At 40.4% G+C, this 18,475-nt stretch overlaps 1 protein-coding gene across 2 annotated transcripts in view; it reads left to right on the top strand.

Moving 5' to 3' along the window:
• CD3E (CD3 epsilon subunit of T-cell receptor complex) overlaps positions 1–18,475 on the top strand; it is a 43,057-nt gene that overhangs the window by 10,878 nt on the left and 13,704 nt on the right. The gene's annotated exons all lie outside the window — the stretch shown is intronic.

The raw sequence follows: 18,475 nt of genomic DNA, 5'->3' as shown, positions 1-18,475 counted from the left end.
CACACTTTTTTCAAACAGGCTTTACGCTTGCCTGGGAAGTGAATGCTGGACCTGCCTGCGGTGATTCCACTTCCCAAAGCACCTCCCTGGGGCCACAGTAGCTTAGATGGCTTCCTAACTCCAGCACAATCCGAATTCCTCAGGACCCTCAGTGTTCAAGAAACCCTACAGTTTATACCCTGGATTTTAGCCAGATGTTACCACGAGGAGCTCTATTCCTTTTCTGGCTTGTAGCCTTCCCTCAGACCCACCTAAAATAGACTGACCAAAACAAATATCAGTGTTTAATGACCCTTTACCTTTGAAGGATTTAAAGAGGAATCAGGACCACATCCCAGCTCATTCACCCTACCGTCTCAATAGTGTGCAAAGTGCTTTCTTGCTTGTTCGTTCCTCTACACAACACTCCCATGAAATGTTCCTATTTTACCAGTGAGGACACTAAGAGACCAGAGGAGGTAAGTGACTTGCACAGCCAATAGGTAGCAAAACTAGAACTTTCTTTTACTCTAAATTCTAGCGCTCCTTCCATAAAATAACAGCTAACGTGAACAGAGGACTGTCACGGAAAAGGTTTGCATAATAACTTTTTTGTACCTCAGATTTTATCTGTCATTTTTAGAGCAGCCATCTGTCTGAGAAATCTAAACAGTTGAGGACTGAGAGAGGGTGCCTCCTAGTCTGGGAAGAGGATGGGTAATTGTTACGGATTAATGAAGCAGCGTTGAAACAGCAGCAGGAGGATGAAGACTCCGCGAGCTGTTAAGAAGCAGGCTGGACCAGGAATCTAACCCTGAACAGAAACAAACTGCCCTTATCCCTGGATTATCGATCTAGAAACTCTTTAGTGATTCACAAAACCTCCTAGTGAAACCCTGGAACAAAGAAGTTTCCAGGAGAGGGAGGAAGGGGTGGGCTGACTAGAAAAAATAAAACATCGTCAGGAGGGAAGAAAAGAGAAAATTCCACGGAGACAGGTGCAGAGGACAGAAGACAAAGAAAAACAAAAGAGGACAGAAAATCAGCAGAAGAAAGATGTCATGATGTGGAGAAAAACGGTAACCCACCACCCGAATCCGTCCCTGTTAGGACCGAGAAACCAGGGGCTACCCCCCCTAGGAAGGCAGGGCCGAGCATAAGAGGACTATGATGAGTGTTTCTGAGAGTGGCTCCTTTGTCAGCTTCTAGGTCAGAAATCAACTGAAAATCAGAATGCTGGGGAAACATTTAAAATGGTGATAGGATGAGATGGAGCTTTTCTGGTGTGGAGATCCAAAGAGTTCAGCCCCAGGAGCCTGAAAGGAAAGGAGTGAAGGAAACTTGATCCTCTTTGTTGGCTTTTAACTTGCTGCAGGGAAATGCAGCTCTGAAGAAAGGAGGTAGAGCCTGAGGTTTCTAAGTCAACCGCAAATTGCAAAATTTGGTGAGAGGTCGAGTTACCAAGGGGCTCAGGGATACGGTGAACAACAGCAGGAGAGGAATTGGGGCAGGAAGAACTGAACAAACTGCCTGTTGTCCGGAGCCAAAGACTCTCCCCCAGGTAGCCAGCCTCCCTGTGAGCCGGCTACCAGGCCTGCTCTGAGACTCCGCTGCTGCCCAGATCCCATTCCTCAGCAGAGTTCAAGTTCCTGGCTTGGTGCCCAGCAACGCCCAATTCCTTCCAGTTAACAGGAGAGGCACCCAGTTCCCCTCCCTGGGTGGGGAGGAGAGAGGCCAAGGGCTGGACTTGTTAAGTAGAGAAAACACTAAACAAAAAGAGTGTCTGTCCCGAAAGAGTCCCCAGGATGCCCGTCAGCAGGACTTTTGATCAAAGGTGGAGGCATCTGGGTAAGGCCTGAGTTACAGTTAGTATCTGGGCAAAGGAAAGAAAAGAAAGAGGGGTTCTGGAGATTAAAAGGAAAAAAGTGAAATTCTCAGAGACATCACTTTTTTCTAAATTTTCCAGAAAAAAATTCTGATCATTAAAATTCATGGCATACTAATGGTTTTAAAAGCACCTCTTCTGTCCCAGTCCCTCTGTCCCACGTTTCGTAAAAATATTTCTAAAGAATACCTAGACCTTGGCCAGTGAGAAACTCACTGGGGGCTCAAGAGACAAAAAGGACAACTGGCCTGTATCAATATTTGTAAAGTTGTCTTAACTTCCTAGGCAAAAATGTTTTTCACCGCAAGATGAAAATAGCATTCTGTGAAGCAAGGAAAACAAATAATTTAACTCTTAAGGTGATTCAGATAAAGTTTTTACTTAGAAGTGTGGTCCATATGTCTTTCTTACTAGAAGAGCTTTATTAAGTTTTTGTTATGTTCTGGGCTAAACATACAGAGTAGACTAAGACATTTCTGCGGGGGGTGGGGCTGCGGAAATCAGTCTAAAGAGGATTGGGAGGTGGAGTGTGTATGTAAACAAATAATTACCATATCTGACTTTTGAACCAGTTCTAAAAGGATGACTGGAGAGAAGAGAGGAGAAACAAATGCACCTCCTCGTGGTAGGTCAGGAGGCTGGAGAGAGGCTGGGCTCAGGTGCTGAGGGGCCTCAGTCGCCCTTCTAAGGTGTACGGACTTGATCCTGACAAATATATCAGTTGGAAGTAGCTAATAGTGATCAGAGAAGAGAATTACTTTGGATTTCCCAGGACCATAAAAAATGATAAGGGAAGGACATTAACTGCCACATACTCAACCAGATTTCTCATCAGGCCCCTGGCCTGGGAGCCAGAATGAAAGTATTAACTTAGTACCTGTTTTCAGAAGACTCAGGGACTCCCAGCCTTCCCTAACCACCAATTCCAATCTCTAGCGCCCTTTTTTTTTTTTTTTCCGAGAACTTCCTCTGGTTTAGAGACCTTTTCAAAGATGAGAGGGAGATCAGGATGTCAGAGTCCTAGATGAGAGGTGGACTCTTGGCGCAAAGAATTGCGTTCCCTTTGGTCCCCCTCCTTGCCTCGTTTCCTAGAGGTAGTCCAGGGCAAGTCTGGATCTGAGACTGAGCTCCAGTAGCTTAGAAGAACCGTGGGCAGGATGCTCTCTGATCTCCCTGCCTCTTGGCAGCTTCTGTGAACACTTCTCCAGTAAAGCCTGAGGCTCCTTCCTTAATCAAAGAGGAGAGGCATCATGATCTTATTAATCAGCCCATGGGAGAGATTCTGAAGTTTAACACTTCATATTCTAAAGCAAAGTTAGACAGATAAACATGGCCCTACTGCATAGACAGGGAGCTGTATTCAATGGCTTGTAGTAACCTGTAATGAAAAATAATGTATTTATCTTTCTGAATCACTATGCTGTACACCAGAAACTAACACAGCCTTGTAAATCAACTGTGCTTCAGTTTTTAAAAATGGGAAAAAAAGAGGGGGGGAAGTTAAATGGATTTGTACAAGGCAGAGAGATATGGTGTTTTTAAAGATAAACGTCTCCCAGGAGGATAAAGAGATTCCACACCCCCCCCACCTTAGTAGATGTCTCTTTCACCATAAGCACCACATCTAAGTACTGGGTGAGAATTGACATTTATATAGTGTTTATTGATGAACACAGTATCTCTTGGTTACCATGACCAATTTTAATTCTTAGGAAATTGTTTCATTTCCTGAGAAAAGAAATCGCCACTTCATTTTTTCTACTAAATACCAGGAAGTGTGAGGCGTAGGCGCTGAAGTCCAACCTGCTTAGGTCCAAATCCAAGCTCGGCCACTTACTAGCTGTGTGGCCTGGGTAGTTGGTTGATTCTCTGTGCCTCAGTTACCTCACATGTAAAATGAGAATAATAGCATCTGCCCCATAGGCTTGGAATAAGAAACAGGTGAAATGATGTGTTTAAGTGAAGCCCTCTGCTCACTGCCCACAGAAGGCACTCGGTAAATTTAGTTGTTTGTTTGTGGTTATACTTAGTTAAGATATTGAAACCCGTTCCCATGGCTGTGTTGGGAGAAGATCTAGCAGTTTCTCTTTTTTTTTTTCAAATTTTTAAAATTGAAGTATAGTCAGTTTACAATGTGTCCATTTCTGGTGTACAGCATAGTGTTTCAGTCATTCATGTACATACATATATTCATATTCTTTTCATTATAGGTTGCTGCAAGATATTGATATAGTTTCCTGTGCTATACGGTAGAAACTTGTTTACCTACTTTATTCATAGTAGTTAGTATCTAGCAGTTTCTTATAAAGCTAAGTTTCACAGAAAGCTAACCACCTTAGCAATTCCGCTGCTAGATATTTATCCAAGACAAATGAAGTTATATATCCACAGAAAGACTCGCATGAGAGTATTTCTAGAAGCTTTATTTGTAATAGTCCCAAACTGGAAACAACCCAGGGGTCCATCAACAGAAAAATGGGTAAATACCATAGAATACTCATAGGATGGGATACGTCTCAGGAGTGAAAAGGAATAAACTACTGACACATACAACCACATGGATGAATCTCAAATATATTATGTTGAACAAAATTAGCCACACATAAAGTACTATTTACTCTTTGATTCCACTTACATGAAGTTCTAGAACAGGCAAAACTAACCTTTGGTGGAAGAAATCATAACAATGCTTGCCCTTGTGGGAGAGGCAGAAGGGATCGACTGGAGGACACGAAGGAGCTTCCCAGAGTGATGTTAATGTTCTGCATCTTGATATGGGTTTGAGTTACACAGGCTTATGCATTTGCCAAAGTTCTTTGAATGGTTTGTGTGTTAAGTTGTATGTTTCATTGTATGCAAATTTTATTACAATATATACTTAATTCTGCTTTTGTTTGTCTATTTTTTGTGTGGCGGGGAGGTAATTATGTTTATTGATTGACTGATTGGAAGTACTGGGAATTGAACCCAGGACCTCGTGGGTACTAAGCACGCACTCTACCTCCCCCTCAATATATTCTTAAAAGGAATTATACATAAATATTGAACTCTTATTAATGCTGAAGTATGTAGGGGGTTGTGTTGATGTCTGCAATTTTAAAATACATAAAATAAGATTAATGGATCTTAATGGTTGGGTGGATAAGGGATGAGAAGAGGAATATTGATATGTGATAAAGCATGTATATAGTAAAATTGTTCATTGAAGAATCTAGGCAGGAAAAACAGGTGTTTACTGCATGTTTGAAATTTTTCATAATGTTGACAAAAATCTACTTCCTCCTTTACCATTTTCCTTGGCATTAAGTAAAGGACAACACCGAACTTAGTAATAAAATGTTTAAGGGTCATTATTTTACATCATTCTAGTTTAGACATTCCTTAGAATACTAGTCATTTTTAACAAATGAAAATTACCATTAACTAAAAATTACCATTTATCAAGTGCTTGTTCTGTACCCTGCACCACAGTAGGCATGTCACAAATACTATTTCTGATCTCCGTAATAGCAAGATAAGCAGCAGTCTCCAATTTATAGATGAGGAAATTGAGGGACAGAGATTTATTCATTCTAATACCTATTGAGGGTGGTGAGAAAAGGGCAAAAAGAAGAATGAATGACCAGAGGTGAGACTGAAGATCTAATCAGAGGCGGGACCCTAAAGGCCCTAAATAAGGGCTAAGGAGTTTGGAATTTATCCTGAGGGCAATGGGAAGATATTGAAAACTTGTAAGCAGAAAGTGGCTGTATTAAGATCACTCAACTGCGATTTGGAGAAAGACAATGGAGAGGAATAAGACTGGAAGCAAAAAGCTGCTTATGGGAACAGTAATTCAGGCAGATGATTTGACCTGAAGTGAAACAATGGCAGAGGGAATGGAGAGAAGTTAAGGATTTGAGAGATGAAGGAGGTAGAATGGATGGGGATTGGTACATGATTGGAAGTGGAATTGTGGGAAAGTATTAGAAGATAATTCTCAAATTTTTAGCATAAGAAACTTGGTGGACAGTGGCTTCCTTTCTCTAAAATAGAGAGGATGAGGAGTTGTTGAATTTGATGTCCCTGGAGCACAGCCAAGCAGAGATGTTCAGTACAAAATGGGATAAATGGATCTGAGCTCCAAAGAGCTCTGAACTAGAGATGCCAGTTTGAGGTTTTCAGAAGGTAATTGTGTGACCATCGTAGAGTAAGAAAGGACAACCTATATTGTACATCAACTATACTTCTATTTTTCAAAAATAATTGCATCAAGCACTCAGTCAATTATAAAAGTAAGGAAGTGGAGAATAATCTGTTAGTTAATTAAAAGATGGAGTCTCCACATACGCAACAGTGTGCCAGGCAGGGTGGGAAAAAGCTTCATCTTTTCCAACACATTCGAATATTTTGCTCCATAAACGTCACTAGATCATACACTTACCTTTAGAAACGGACCTAAGCTTCTTGAGGGAAGCTGACCTTGCAATTAGACTGCTTACAGAATAGCAGCAAGTGGAGGCTTACTAAGAAGCCTGCGGCAAGACCTGACTTGAAATCGGAATCAGCAGTTCTGTTCTCCCCTGGCCTCAGCATCAGCAACTTTCTGTCCAGAGTCCTGGATGTATTGTAACTCTGCCTCTGACTCTTTACTCCTGCAACAACCACCTCAGGGAGAAAGAGGGGTTGCAGATGCAGTAAGTTTGTGATGTCACAAGTGGGAGAAGTATGGAATCTGTAACTGAAGCAATTCGAAGGAGTGGTCTGTTCCAAGAGATGAAGGTGGACAGGTAGAGAGCACAAAATCAGGGGACAGACTCTTAGAAACTGCAAGAAATCTGGGAGACCTGTTACACTGACATGCACCTCCTTTGTTAAATTTATTTCTAGGTATTTTATTGTATTTTATTTTCGATGTGGTTTTAAATGGGATTGGTTTTTAACTTTCTCTTTCCAGTATTTCATTATCAGTGTATAGAAATGCAACTGATTTCTGTATACTAACCTTATATCCTGCTAACTGGCTGAATTCATTTATTGGTTCTAATAGTTTTTGCGTGGGAGACTAGGATTCTCTACATAAAGTATCATGTCATCTGTAAATAGTGACAGTTTTACCTCTTCCTTTCCAATTTGGATACCTTTAATTCCTTTTTCTTGTCTGATTGTTGTGGGTGGGACTTCCAATACTATGTTAAATAGAAGCAATGAGAGTGGGCATTCTTGTCTTATTCCAGAGTTTAGCAGGAAGACTTTCATCTTTTCACCAGTATTTTGTTGGCTGTGAGTTTGTCATAAATGGCTTTTATTGTGTGGAGATATATTCCCTCACTTTTATGAGTGTTACTAATGACCATATCTGTTTCAATAAACTATTAAAAATATTCGATAAGACTGTCACATCTGTCTTATGGTTTGGAATTCTCTTTGTTCCAGTGTTCATTAAACTGTAAAATGTAAAAACTCTATCTTTTTTTAGTCTTATTTGTCTATCTCACACAATCCCAGTAACTGTGGTGGTATTTAGAAGTAAAGTGGGCAAATGAAATGAATACCTCTGCTGTGAACGTTTGAGGCAAAGAAATTCTAAAAATTTTGTAACTACAAACTACAGGGAAGAGGATATAGCTTAGCGGTAGAGTGCGTGCTTAGCATGCACGAGGTCCTGGGTTCAATCCCCAGAACCCCCATTAATATAAAAAAGTAACCCCCCCAAAAGATTTTAAAAACAGAGAAAACTTTAAAAAAAAAAAAAGTGCAGCCACAGAGTAGGGAGGATGTATCTCAGTGGTAGAGAGCATGCTTAATGTGCATGAGGTCCTGTGTTCAATCCCCAGTACCTCAATTAAAATAAATAAATAAATCAACTCCCCACCCCAACAAAAAAAAGCAAACTATAGTGTTGAATATGTGTATTGGCTTTATTCTACACTTTCTTTTTTTTAACATTTTTTATTGAGTTATAGTCATTTTAAAATGTTGTGTCAAATTCCAGTGTAGAGCACAATTTTTCAGTTATACATGAACATACATATATTCATTGTCACATTTTTTCACTGTGAGCTACCACAAGTACACTTTGATTCTTAACATTACTCAGTCAGCTTCCACATTAATGACAGTCCATAGTTAGTCCCAAATAAAAAGAAACCAACTCTTAAATTAAAATAAAAATAAAACTACTATAAAATCTAAAAAAAAAAATAGTCTAGCAATTCCACTCCTGGGTATATATCTGGAAAAACTGAAATTTGTAAAGAGATATGCCCCACGATGTTCATAGCAGCACTATCTACAATAGCCAAGACATGGACGCAACCCAAGTGCCCGTCAACAGATAATTGGCTTAAGAAGATGTGGTATATATACAATGGAATACTACTTAGCTATAAAAAAGAATGAAATAATGCTATTTGCAGCAACATGATTGGACCTAGGGATTATTATGCTTAGTGAAATAAGTCAGATAGAGAAAGACAAATACTATATGACATCACTTATACGTGGAATCTAAAAAATAATACAAATGAATCTGTATACAAAAAAGAAACAGACTCACAGGCATAGAAAACAAACCTATGATTACCAAAGGGAAAAGGGACAGGGAGGAAGACAAATTAGGAGTATGGGACTAACAGATACAAATTACTATATTTAAAATAGATAAGCAACAAGATTTACTGTATAGCACAAGGAATTATACCCAATATCTTTTAATAACCTATAATAGAATATAATCTGAAAAACAAATCTGAAGTATTATGCTGTACACCTGAAACTAACACAACATTGTAAATGAAATATACTTTGACTAAAAAAATGTTTATCAGCTTCTTGGAAAAGAATGCTCTGTCTCACTGATCAAACACAGTACTCAGCACACTGTAGGTGTTCAGTAAACATTGATGATTGAGTAAATTGATCTCAGGCTAGCAGAAACAAGAACTTTTAATATAATGGTGAAAGCGTAAATTTTGACTGAAAATTCTTTATCACAAAACCAAAGTCAAGTTGTTCTTTGACCAAAAACCCACTACCATTTTGAGTTTTTCTCCTAAACTAGTTTATTTGTTTGGTATTTTTATATAAATGATTTATAGTAATTTGTTTATAACAGCCAAACAGAATTTAACCATGCTATTAGTAATAAGAAACTGCAAATTAACTAAGATCTTTATGCTTATTACTCTCTATTGTATCTTGAGAAGCAAAAATTCTTTCGAAGAAAATGTAATTTAGCAACAGACTTACTGAAAAAAGAGATCTGACCTTTCTCAAACTGTTTCTTTCCACTAACATTCTTCACTGCTCACCACCTAATCATAACCCTTCTTTCCTCATAAGGTGGGCATAGGTGACCATATAATTTATTGTCCAGACTAGGGCATTTTGAGATTGAAGGTGGCATTCTTGATATTTACACTGGAAAAAGAGGCATGAACCAGGACTGTTTCAGGGATGCTGGGACATAGGGTCACCCTATTTTTAACTCTCAGGCTCCCCGTTTCCACATTTATGAAATGAGGGTGTTGGACCACGTGACTTCTAAAGGTCCTTCCAGCCTTAAGCTTAGAAGAGTCTACTGTTCTGATTTAAAGTTCTTCATCCTCAAAACTCGGTCCGACTCAGAAAACCTCAGATGCCGCAAGGCCTCAGGACCGCTTTTTCCATCACAGGTCCATTGAATGCTGAGAAGAAAAGGTGCTGAGTTAGCTCAGGCATTTCAGCCTCTCTGCCCTCCGCCTTCCCTCCATTTCCCAGGGAGGCCTGATGCCTGCAAGGGAACAAGCAGGTTGAACCAGTTGGCTTGGAAGCATTTCTGGGTGGAAAGGGCAACTGGCTGCTTGTCCAGGCAAACAGGATCTGAGTCTCCTCCACTGAGTCAGAGCAAGAGAGAGAGAGCACTCTTGCTCAGCCCACTGGGGTTCAGCCCCAGCGGAAGACAGCGAAGTCCCAGCAACGTTGCTGTTTTCTTCCAGTCTGTCCCCGCGTTACATGCCCTCTGAGTGTCAGTGTCTACTGAGCTACACTAGCAGTAACCAGAGGCTTTCAGAGAAAGACAGGGTACAAATGATCATTTAAAGCTATCACCCTGAGTGCAAGCTCTTATTCTAATGACGCTGACGTTATTCTAAACGTTTCTCAAATGACTCTTCTGGAACTGCCTTAGCAGCCTGAACCAGTTTTGTTTTGTTTTGAGATCCTTAATGACGGCAAATCTTCATGCATTTGAGAGCTAGTGTGATTTTCGGACACATCTAAAAGTCACATAGATCAAATGCAAAAAATGTGGGGAAATGAGTAACCAAACGGCACTGATTATAAAATCAGAAGATTTGTGAAGTTCATGCTCCCTGAGGATCCTTTAAAAGACAAAAAAAGTAAAGGAACTATTTTGTGCATAACTATGATGAGGGAATAGTCCCTTCTAGACTGCACTACTTTAAGATTGCCCCTATTGAGCTGAACGTGTACACTAAGGGGCTCTTTTCATGGAATAAGGCCTTTCATAATCTGACCACAACTATCCAGCCCCATTTCCCCATTTTCCAGGCTCCTTGAAACTTATTCGTAACCATGTCAAAACGGATCATATGCTTGTTCTTACGTTCACGTGTGTGTGGGTGTCTGTATGCTATTCTGTCTACTTTGTCCACCTGATGAACTCTTATTTGCCTTTCAAATTTAGGCTCACATTCTATGAAGGCTTCCCTGACCCCTGGAGCCAGAGCTAATAGTTCCTTACACCTTGTGACACCTTTATTATGGCCCTTGCTGCACTATGCCATCATTACTTGTTTACACATCTGTCTCCACTCTACACTGAATCCCTTGAAGGCAGGATCCAGGTCTGTTCATCTCTGTATCCTCAGCACCTAAAACTGCTAGGCACATGGTAGAGGTTCAAAGTGCACTTGCTAAGTGAGTGACTGCACACCTACCGGATAGGCTCCTGTGTGCCCGGCCTCAGTGAAGCTATGCAGTCTGGAGCGCCCTCTGGTGGAACTCGAAGCTCCAAGAGTGAAGCCCTAATACTGAGTCTCAGCTTTAACTTTGCTTATTTTTGTATTTAAGTGAATATCATAATTGAAAACTTTATACTGAATAAGAGTTCTCCACCTTCCACTGTTTTAAGCCTAGAAGCCATCATGAAAGGAGAGGAGCAAATATAATCTATAATAGATTCTACCTGAATATGTATAATGTAAAATTAAATAATAATTTGAAAGATGTGTGACCTACTTTTATTCATTTATTCTAGCTCTTAATTATTGAATGAATGAATCAACCTAGGAGTCTAAAACCTAGAATTTAGAATGGACTCATTCATTCATTTATTTAATAAGTAATGATTTGATTAAATAAGAAAACTGAGGCTAAACACTTGAAGTGTACCTGATATATGCCCCACACTGTGCCAACAAAATAGTAGAAGATACCATAGCAGGCTTCAAGGAATTCACAGATAGTGAGTACTAGAACCTTCCATCTGCAAAGCTCTTTGCAAAGCATTTGAACACACTGTATCATTTAATTCTTTCTATTGTTTACAGATGAAGAAAATGAGGACGGCAGATCTGAAGTGATTTGCACAGCACTCCAGCTCACTCCTACTACAAAGTAAATGCTAGAACTGGGGTCCATTCTGGGGATTCTGAATTTAAATTCAAAGCTGTTCCCATGGATTCTCACAAAGCCCCACAGGATTAAAGGCAATTTTTTTTTAGCTTTTTACTATAGAGAATTTCGAACATACACAAAAATATACAAAATGGTGTAATGAACCCTAAGTACCTATCACCCAGCCTTTTCCCATTTATACCTCCACCTACCCATCCAATATTATTTTGAACAAATTGAAGAAATCACACCATTTCACCCATAATGTCAATGTTATTATCCAAGCTAAAAAGAATTAACATTTCCTATTAAATACCCAGTGTTAAAATTTCCAGTTATCTCATAAATGTTATAAAATGTTTTTACAGCTGACATTGAATTATGTTTCCAAAATTTGCAGTTGGTCCATATGTTTCTTAAGTCTCTTTTGATCTATAAGTCCCCTTCATCTCTTTTTTATTTCCTTGCAATTTACATTTAAAGAGACTGGGTCTTTTGTCTATAGAGTTTTCCACTGTCTGGATTTTTTGCCTGCATTATCACCATGCTGTGTAGTATGTTCCTCTGTGTTTCCTATGAATCGGTATCGCATTTAGAACAATAGTTCTCAGTCTTTAGTGGGCATCAGAGTCTTCTGAACGGCTTGTTGAAACTGATTGCTGGACCCCACCTTCAGAGTTTCTGTTTCTGATCTGAGGCAAGTCCTGTAATTTTGCACTCCTAACAAGCTGTTAGGAGATACTGATCACACCTGAGCGTCATGATACAGGCTTGACTGAGGCTCAGTCAGATTCAAGGTTGCTTTTTTGTAAGCAAGTCTACCTCACAGGTGGTACCGTGTTCTTCCTTCAAGAAGTACATAATGTGTGGTTGTCTTTTCTGCTGATGTTAGCAGTCTTTGATGCCCAGCGCCTAGAACCGTTTACTCAGATTTCACTGTGAACCATTCTGTTCTGTGATCTCTAGGATTGCTTGTTATACAGTATATTAGGAGGTCATTGTAGGTAGCATCAAGGTAATTCCTTACATGAGAGGCTTTTTGACACAAGTGACAAGATGTTCCAGTCCCATCTTATACACTTCTTACCCTCAGCCTGAATCATCCACAATTTGTCAAGTGTGCTTGATTACTTTTTTGTTTGTTTGTTTTTTCTTTTTGGGGGGAGGTAATTAGGTTTGTTTATTTATTTATTTTCTAATGGAGGTACTAAGAAATGATCCCAGGACCTGGTACATGCTAAGCAGGCACTCTACCACTGAGCTATACCTCCCCCCACCATCCTTGATTACTTTTAATGGGAAATAGTATTTGAGGCTTAAAATCTGGGCATTAAGGGTGCTTGTTGCTAATGGATTGGTAAACTATTTTTCAATTATGTATTGTTTTATGTTGTATAGGTTTATTAGCTCTTCCATTAAAATGAGTAATTTAAATTTAAATATGCAAGCTCAGATCTGAATCTACTCTTTATACGATCAACTGCCAATTAGTCAAACTTCACAGATAAATGCATATAAGCGAGAAAGGAAATAGAGATACCAGATTTGGGGTTAAACATGACAGGCTGAACACGCATGTTCTTTATCTGCTTTATCGCCTGAAACCCTACTAAAATGGCATATACCCACAAAAGACAAGGAGAGTATGAAGATAACAGCAGATAGGAAATGGAACTAACATTTAGAAGCTGAAAAATGAGTGAATGCTTGCAAATGACTTACCATGCCAGAAAAAGCTGAATTCTTCCAGAATATTGAAGAAATAAAATACTGCTTAACTCATTCATTCAGGCCAACATAACCTCAATACAAAAAGCAAATGAGGACACTATAACAAATTTTAAGCCTATTTCGCTAATGAAAATTGAGGCAAAAATCCTAAATAAAATATTAGCATGTTGAATTCAACCATGTTAGAAAAAAAAAAAAAAGAAGAAGGAAAAGAAACACACTACTACTAAATAGGATTTACTCAGTTATACAACGATGGTTTAATATTGGAAAATCTATAAATGTAATTCACCACATACACAGATGAAGAGAAAAACCATGTGAACATCTCAATAGAAACAGAAAAAATTAAAAATCCCATGCCTGTTCAGGATGAAAACTCTTCATAGATAAATTGGAACTAGAAAGGAATTCCTTAACCTGATAAACAGTAACTATTAAAATCCTACAGTAAATGTTATCCTAAATGGGGAAATAGCAGCTTTACTTCCAAATTAATGACTGAGAAGACTGTCCCATGTCCCCACTTCTAGTCGGTCTTGTATCAGACAGAGATGCTGTCCAGTGCAGCACAAAAAGAAAAACAGATTAGGGGCTTACAGAACAAAAAAGAGGAACTAAATCTGTAACTGGAGCCCAGTCTTTTTGGAGACCCTCTGAGGAACCATGTAGATTGCGCTTCAGAATGAATCCTCTGACTGACAGAAGGCAGGGGCATGATCCACTCACTCCTCTCCCATTAGCAGAGGGCTGCCTATGGGAACATCCACTCCCTACCCTCTCCTGCTGGTTTGGAATTGTGCCCGCCTGCAAACTGAGGCAGAAAAAGCTGCATGTGTCCTAGCAGCAGGCTTTGGTGTGAGATGGCCTCAGTGTGCATCAAAAGTGACCACGTGGCTGCAGCTGAAGTCATGGATGGACCATGGGGACATGGCAACAGCATTAAGGTTTCATGCAGAAGAGTGAAAACCTAATGGGCTGGGAGAGACAGTGAGGAATAAGGAAAATGTTCAGACTTTTCCTCTTGATTCTTGAGGGAGAGGTGTCAGGCTTCCTGTGTCAAGAGATTGAGAATTTCGGGTGATCTCTTCACTGTGGAATTCCAAATGGCACAAGAGGAAAGGGCTGAGAGAGGAAGAGAGGGGTAGGGCGGAAGGTAGAGGAGTCTTGGGCTAAGAGCATGAGGCAGGGTAAGTGGCCTAAGGAAAACTCTAGAGCTAAGAGTCTTGGGAGGAATTGACAGATCTCAAGGTTCTACTTCAGGCATAAATTTACCTGGCGCCAGAACCGAGTGATAAACCTGGTCCCCTCCAAGTGGTACTTTGTCACGAGTGGAATAAAATCTTCACCTCAGGGTGTGTTGAGCGATGAGAAGAACCCAGCAAAGCCTCCAGTGTGACTAAGGTAACCAAGCAGGACCTACGGGACCTTCCTGGGACAGACCGCGCTTATGTCCTCTGTCAGCCTTCTGTTGGTAGAAAAATTTTAGCATCCTAGGCCTTCCCCAAGTTCCAAAGAATACATTTAATCAGAGAAGTGAGAAAATGCAGAAACAAAGGAAAATAGTCAAGCAAGTCAAAAGAATAATAGTTTAGCCATTAAACAAAGTCAAGGACCTTTCATTTCTCCTCAAGAGCTATAGGTAATATTCTGAGCTATATCCGTTGAGCTGTTTTGCAGAAAATGAAACCCCCAGGAGGTGGAAGAAATTAACTGTATGCTGACCACAAAGAGGTAGGCCCTAGACCGGTTGGAACCAGAAGGTTGAAGATGTTTACTCCTGACCAACTTACCACGAACCAATCAGAAGAATGTCCACAAGCTTATCATACACCCCACAACCCTCTTCTGCACCTTGTCTTTTAAAGCCTTACCCTGAAAGCCACCAGAGAGTTTGGATTTTTTAAGCACTAGTTGCCTGGACCCCCTGCAGTAAATGCTGCACTTTCCTTCGCCACAACCTGATGTCAGTAGATTGGCTTTACTGCACACAGGCAAGCAGACCCAAGTTTGGTTCAGTAACACTGAGACCTTTGTTACACACAGCCACCTACCCATTCCTTCAGTGAAGTGCTGGAATATTTTACAGGGCCTGGTGGTCTAGAAGGAGGAAGACAAGTAAATGACAGTTGTAACATGTGCTGTGTTGACGAGTGTCGCCTAACCTAACCTCGCGTTTGGAGTTTAGGGCAGGCTTCCTGGAGGATGATGCAGCTAGTTGAAACTTGAAGCCTGAATATGAGTTGACCTAGATGAGGGTGGATGTTCTAGGCAGAGAAACCAAGTGTATGTAGAGGCTTGGAAGGAAGAAAAAGAAAAAGCACGGAGTGGTTAGGCATCTACTAGTAACTGAGTATAGTGAGAGTCTGAGAGTGGAGGAGGAAGAAACAGAAGGCTGGATAAAGGTGGAAAGAGGGGGAGGGTGGAACTCAGTGGTAGAGTGCATGCACAAAGTCCTGGGTTCAATTCCCAGCACCTCCATTTAAAAAAAGAAAAATAGATAAAGCTGGAAAGAGAATTCGGAACACGACTTCTTCCCCACCTCCACCACCAACTCCAGGTTTTATAATTATCCTGAGAGTGATGGGGGAGTGCTTCAATCTTCAAGCAGTAACATGACAAAGTCATTCTTTGGTGTGTTTTAACTTCACTCTCACTGTCATGGAAAACGGATTGGTAGAGCCAAGCATGGAGGCAAAAAAGACCACCATTGCAATAGCTAAGTGAGGATTCAAAGAATTCATCCAATCCTCTTCCTCTTGTGCATCCTGAGGAGATGTCTAGGCCAGCAGTAAAATGAGGCCACTGCATGACACCAAAAGCATAGGCAACAAAAGTAAAAAATCGATACATTGGATTACATCAAAATTTTAAACTGTGCATCAACTTTCACAATCAACAGAGTGAGACTGCAACCAAAAGAATGGGGGAAAATATTTGCAAGTCATGTATCTGATAAGGGGTTAACACCTGTAATATATAAAGAACTGCAACTTTTCAAAAAAGCCCAATTAAAAAATGAGCAAAGGACTTGAATGGACGTTTCTCCAAGAAGATATAAAATGGCCAACAAGCATCACTAACTATCAGGGAAATGTAAATCCAAACTACAGTGAGATACCAACTCACACCCATTAGGATGTTTACTATCAAAAGAATAGGGAGCAAACAAGTGTTGATGAAGATGTGGAGAAACTGGAAACTTGTGCACCATTGGTGGAAATGTAAAATGGTGCAGCTACTGTGGAAAACAGTATACAAGTTCCTCAAAAAATTAAACATAGTGTTACTATATGATCCAGCAATTCCAATGCTAGATATATAAAAAGAATTTAAAGCAGAGTCTTGAAGAGATATTTGTACACCCATGTTCATAGCAGCATTATTCATAGTAGCCAAAAGGTGGGAGCAACCCAAGAGTTTATCAACATATGAAGAGATGAACAAAATATGATATATACATACAATAAAATATTATTCAGTCTTAATCTTAAGGGCAATGTGCTAAGTGAGATGAGCTAGTCACAAAAAGGCAAATATTATGATTCCACTTATATGAGGTACCTGGAGTAGTCAGATTCATAGAGACAGAAAGTAGAATTGTTGTTGCAGGGGCAGGGGGAGAAATGGGGAGTTGTTGCTTCATGAATATAGAGTCTCCAATTTGCAAGATGAAAAGAGAGAATGGCTACACAATATCAATGTACTTAACACCAATGAACTATCCACTTAAAAGTGGTTAAGATGATAAGTTTTATGTTATGTGTATTTAACCACAATTTTTAGAAAAAAAATCAATTCTCAAAACAAAACAAAACAAAACAATGAGGCCACTACTTGGGGACTGCAAGTTTGTTAGAACCTGAGAGGAGATAGGAACCATTGGGAAGCCAGAGGGGAGAATAGTGGGCTTCTGGGCTGGTCAGGTGGCTCTGGTGCAGGCTGAATGAGGGCAAAGTTCAGAGGAGTGGAGACATCTCACACCAAGCATTTCTGTGCTCATACTGCTGATTTCCTAGTCAACTGCTGCCTCCTCCTGTTCATTCTGAGAGGAAACTAGAGACAAGGTTCTGTGACCCCAGGATGGAGGGAAGCTCTTGAGTAGTAATTCTCCACTGAGATCACGCTGTTCTCTAGAGGCTATTTTGGAAACGTGTAAGGTTATTTGTGCGGGATGCCCAAGGTGTATCGTCAACCAAATGCTGGCATTTTGCAATGCACAGAATAAGCCAGCACAACAAAGAGCTGCCCTGTATCCCACATGACTTTCAAATGGCCCAAGGGACATTTAGGGACATAGCAGTTGGCAGAACCTGCATCTCACTTCCTTGGCCTGGTAGTAAGAGCTATTGTATTAGGAAAAGCCAGAGAAGCCCTTGAAACTTTCCATGACTCCCAGCCAAGATTATAAATAAAAAACAATATTGCATTGTAAAGGGAATGGTAGAGATTAGGGTCACTTGGAAAGACTGAAAGAATCCTGAAAGGTTGCAAGAATAGTGATTCTATCACATCCTCACTTAATTGATTAATCTGGCTTTTGCAAAGCAATGAGGAATCATTGTACATGAGAGTGAGCTGCTGAAAACATGACCAAGTAGTAGCCCTAATTGCAGCAGCTGCCAAATGTAACATCTTTGCTCGAGCGTTCACACTTAGGTGGCAGACAATATACTTTCCTGGTCTTGCCTAGGGCTACGTTGACCTGTCCACTCTCTGTCATAACAGAGTCTGGAGGGACCTGGGCAATCTGGAAATTCTTCAGAACATTATATTGGCCCACTCTATCAATAACATCATGCTAACCACTCAGACGAGCGAGAAATGGCAAGTATTTCGAGGTCTTGGGAAATGGGAGATAAACCCTAGGAAGATTCGGGGTCCTGGCACCTAAGGGACCTTTTGAGCAGTCCAGGGTCTTGGGCCAGCTAGGTCATTGTTTCCAAAGCAGGGGGCATGTTACTGCCCCTTGCACTGCCCCACTGTGAAGAAGGAAGAAACACAATGCCTCTTATGTTTTGGAGGAGCGTTTTCCAAACCTGATTATTTACCATGGAACGTGGAACTCTTTCAGCTTTGAGTGGAGCCCAGAGCTGTACAGGGCTCTGCAGAAGGTCCAGGTTGCAGTGCAAGGAGCTGTATTTTGGCACATCTGTTGGTAATTTTAAGTATCTGTGATGGGAAAAGAGGCCTCTTGGTGTTTAAGCCAAGTTCTAGCAAGAGAATCACAATGTTGACACGTAGGGTTCTGGAGCAAGACCATTCCATCTGCAGCAGAGA

The sequence above is a fragment of the Vicugna pacos genome, chromosome 33 (assembly GCF_048564905.1).
Source record: "Vicugna pacos chromosome 33, VicPac4, whole genome shotgun sequence".
NCBI classification, from domain to species: domain Eukaryota; kingdom Metazoa; phylum Chordata; class Mammalia; order Artiodactyla; family Camelidae; genus Vicugna; species Vicugna pacos.
Note: the sequence above shows the minus strand (reverse complement) of the source record. Positions and strands in the feature narration are given on the sequence as shown.